Source organism: Silene latifolia, chromosome Y, assembly GCF_048544455.1.
Source record: "Silene latifolia isolate original U9 population chromosome Y, ASM4854445v1, whole genome shotgun sequence".
Classification (NCBI taxonomy): domain Eukaryota; kingdom Viridiplantae; phylum Streptophyta; class Magnoliopsida; order Caryophyllales; family Caryophyllaceae; genus Silene; species Silene latifolia.
In genome coordinates this window covers 30,559,998-30,564,712 of record NC_133538.1, presented here as the reverse complement: position 1 = coordinate 30,564,712, position 4,715 = coordinate 30,559,998, and positions in this window count along the sequence as shown.

Here is a 4,715-nt window from a genome sequence, read left to right as displayed (position 1 = left end):
TTTAAGAATCACTTTTCAGTGCGAGAGCTAGCATTAGTGAGACTTAGGGGCTAGTAGCATAGGCCGGAAGGAGCTACTGGTTAACTTGGACTGAGAGGACTTGTTATTTACCCATCTACACGACTTTATTTCAGATTTACCTAGAATTTTGTGCCATCGCAGCTATAGTGAACCGACCATCTTAGCATTTCTTCTATCATTGTTTACCTTCTTTATTACATTTATTGCTTATTTAGTTTATGCATTAGACTTAGATTTACTTCAAACCAAAACACCTCCCTTATTTGTTACTTCTAGACTGAAATTTCGAACAACTGAAATTCCCTTCCTCCCTACGGATCGACCCTGACTGCCACTAGCTTCTGTTAGTAGTATTTAGGTTATAAATATTATTTTTGGTACTATACGACGGTATCAAATTTTGGCGCCGTTGCCGGGGAGGCAGCGCTAGTTTCAGTTGTTTTTGTTTTAGTCTTTTTCTTTTTGTTTAAGGAACTTCCATTCCTTAAACCCCTTTTACACTCTTCTTGTAGTTTTCTCTTATCCACAGGTCATCTCATGGATAAAAAGGTAGCTCCAACCATGGCGGATCTCGAAGCTATGATGCGAGAGCTTCAGGCCAACATTGCCAAACATAGTGAAGAATACGCAGCAATGTTCAAATCAACTCAATCCCGAATGGCCAACCCTTCTTCTCTTCAACACATGGGGACCGTGCAGGGTATGCACGTCCGTAGTGGGTCAACTCCTGAAGGGCCTGCTATGAAAAGGGCTAGCCCGGAATTTAATGAAGATGAATCAGGAAGAGAAGAGGTGAACTCCCGAACGAGAAGAATATTAATGCTTCTCTTCCTAGATCAAAAGCTTTTGGAACCCAACTCCATGGTCGTTCGACCCCACCCACTTTGTTGATATTGTTGATAATCCGGCCGAATTATTGACGGTTCATTTATTTTGAGAGCCATGAAGTTTTTTTTGGGTGATGATAAGGACAAAGTCCTTAATTCAAAAGATGGGTTTGAAAAGCAGGAAGAAAAGGCGTCTGTAAACAGTACCAGGGCCAGTCGATCGACCGACCATCATGGTCGATCGACCAGTCCCCGATCTTCCAGTACTGTTATACCTGAAGAACTCAGTCGATCGATGACCAACCTAGTCGATCGACCGAGGAAGCTGCTGAAAGTGCACAATTCCGTCCTCCCAGTACCCAAGTCTATGGTGGAGATGCTTAAACTCCAAATACAAGAAGAGGCTGAACAGAGAGAAGCTTCTTTCAAAAGACTTGAGCTTCTCTTGGCTCAAGTAGTCCGAGCAAGATGCCAATACATACGACTAAGAAATTGATGATGTTGTTGACGATGAAGTATTTCTTGAATACTTCAATCTTTGGCGCACAAGAAAAGTCTCGATCGAACAGACAGCAAGACTGTTTGATCGTGCACAATCGAGGAAGACGACTTTAATAGAACGATTCTTGTGACTGTTCGATCGAGTAATGTGCTAGAGGAGAATGCTCGATCGAGTATAGTGACCACAGAGAGCAATGTTACTGCTAACGATATGAAGGACGACAATGTGTATGGTGAGTCCCCTTTGTGGAAGGCCGAGTTGGATGCCTTGGAGGCCGCAATTTATGGGACAGAGCCTATGCAGACGGATCTCTTTTCCTTTAATGATGATGATTCGTCACTTGTGACTCCCTAGAACGACAATGATCAGGTAATTGCAGATCAAGCTTGTCCGACTAGCTCCTTCTCTTTAGCTGCTTCTGTTAAGAGTTCTTTTATTCCTCCCGTTAAATTATACACTCTTTGTTGATTTAACGCCTCCACCTGACTTGGGAGCAAATTGGAGGAATTTTGTTATGTCTCTTCTTGTACAGGCTTCGACGGGTTTGTAGACCCGGGAGGAGGATCTGAAGACTCCTTCCCAAATAAGAAGAAGACACGGGAAAGGGCTATTAGAGACCTGGTCAATGGAGTTCCAAGTCGTTGTACTTCCAAAGCTGTGTTATGGAGGCCGGACTTGAAGCTAATTACAGCTGCTGAAGCCACTGCGTTCAGTCAGAAGCCTAGTAGTGGGCCAGTGAATTGTTCTCTTTGATGATCGAAAAGTGGGTCGAGCTGGGACCGTCTAATCTAGCGCTACCGGGAGGCAACCCGGAGTTTAAACATTTTGTTTGATTTAGTTTTGAAACATTTAGTTTTTTTTTTTTTTTTTTTTTTTTTTGTGTGCTTCAATAATTAGCTTGGCTTAGACAGTTACTTTGGGTTTTTGCGCAATTTTGGGCGCGTTTTATGTGCATTTACAGGTTTTTAGACCGAGTTAACTCAATGACTCAATTCATTGAGTTAATTCGTGAGCAGGAACTGTTCACGTCAGGTAATATGGTCGATCGACTGATTAGAGTGGTCGATCGACTGATTCGCGCAGCACAGAAGCTACTGTTCCAGGCAACTTGGTCGATCGACTGGTTAGAGCGGTCGATCGACCACTGTAGCTGCTATACCTTGTTCTTTTAATTCTTCGCACGTAATTTACCGTTCCAATTTTGTTTTCTCGGATAATGCGCGGTATGTTTTGTTTCTTTTCAGGTACCTATGGTAGCACTGCTGGCTACTGAAACCTCCTAGCTCACGCTGGTTTGGGGAGGTTTCCTTTTGCGCATTAAAATCTTGTAAGTTTCCGAGTCCCAATTTCATGTCTTATTTAGTTATTTATCGCAAAATCCCATTTCCTTTTGCTTCTTTATACATTATTTCGCACAATGGGGACATTGTGTGATTTGGTTTGGGGAAGGGTTTTGCGTCGCATTTGCATTGTTTTTCTTGCATTTCAGTTACACGTTTACATTTTTGTCTTGCATTGTTGTTTATTTTCCCCTATATATACAGAAAATCCAAAAAATTGAAAAAATTCAAAAAAAATTCAAAAATATCACGTTTAATTTTGCATATTAGGTTGAGTCAGATTGGAGTATTCATTGCTGTTAATTGTCTATTTGCTTAAGCCTTGCATTGTTTCACATCTTTTAGCAAAAGTTTTTGCAATATCTCGAATTTCGTTTCAAAATTCGTTGAACAATTAGACTTGACTTGAAATTTTGGCAAACTACAAAACTTTCTAAGGAATTAGAGCTTTATAAACTGGTGTCATTCATTGCCAGTTTCATTTAGGATTGTGAGTAGTCACTCCCTACATATCGTGTAACATAAATTTGCACAAGTATGACATTTAATTTCTTTTTGCCTACATACATTCGGGTTAGTGGTTGGTATTGCATGTTTGGAGAATGCTTGCGAAAATCCCTTTTATTCGTTTTACCCATTAGCTTCACATTATCCAAAAATTGCCAATTGACCCTTTAGCTACAATCCATAAACTAAGCCTACCCTTTGCTGAGCTAGTTTAGTAGTTTTAGTGGTATTCGTTGTATTGTATCAATTTTGGCTCGATTAGCACTCTATGAAGTTGGTAATGAATGAAGGAGAAAAAAAAAAGAGGAGAAAAATGAAAAAAAATATAGTGATTGCCGAAAAAAAGAAAAAAAACGGAAAGAAAAAAAAGAAAACAAAAGAAAAAGAAACGGCAAAGAAAAAAAAAAAAAGTTTACTCCTATGTTTGCTTTATATTTTATGAGGAGTATTGAGTTTGGATTAGTGAAGTGTTTGCCTAATTCATTAAGGCATTTGAGCTTATTTCATTAAGTTAGAAGTGGATGTATTTATTCGGTTTGTTAGGATGCTAGCTTGGCTATTTCCCTCTCATTCCCATATTTTTTTTGCCTCTTCTTACCCATAGCCTCACTTATCCAAATCTTTGCAAGTATTCGGCATGTGATGGACCCTGAATGGTTGGAATGTATGTGCACGGTGGCTAGAATTACTTATCATACTATATTGCATGCATGATCATGTTGGTTGAGTCTAGGTGAGCGACTTTTGTCTCTTTCTCTCTTACATATAAATTGCTCACCTTGTGCTGTATTGTGTGATTGAGCGACCCGTGAGAGTCCGATTTTGAAACTCTAGCAAGGTCGAAAGCTCAACATCTTTTTGAAATATGTATAAATTCGTTTGCTTGACATTGCGCTATTAGTAGTTGATTCATATGCATTAAATTGGTTTAAGTAGATGATTTTCAGTTTGTCCATGTTTTGCTCCTTTCTATCTAGATTTAGTTTTCCATTTAGTTTGCTTGGGGACAAGCAAAGGTTTGGTTTGGGGAAGTTTGATGCGTGTCTATAATATGATGTTCTACATCTTTATTTCCACGCATTTTATGTCCATTATTAGTAGTTTATTCTACTATTTGCCCCTTTTCGTCGACTTAGCCACTTTTCCGGTAATATTGCAGTTATTGCGGGATTGGATTGAGCAGAAAATGAACCGAATCTTTACCCTGGAAGCTAAGCTTAGGAAGGACATGAATATTTGACTCGGACTTGAAGTTTAGAATGCATTTCAAGGCCTGAAGATAGCAAAAGCATGGGTGCGTACGAGTTTAACAAGCAAAGAAGCACCTCACGACATTGCAGGCTGCTTCAGATGGCTATACCTCGAGTTCTAGACCAGATAATCGAGTTATTCCAATTGGAGGTGAAAGCTTATCCTCTTAGCTTTCCAACGCCGCATAGAACGCATGATTTGACCAAGTAACGAAGAAATGGCAGCTGTTTTAAGACTGATGCGAAGGAATCGTCGAATGCAGTTCAG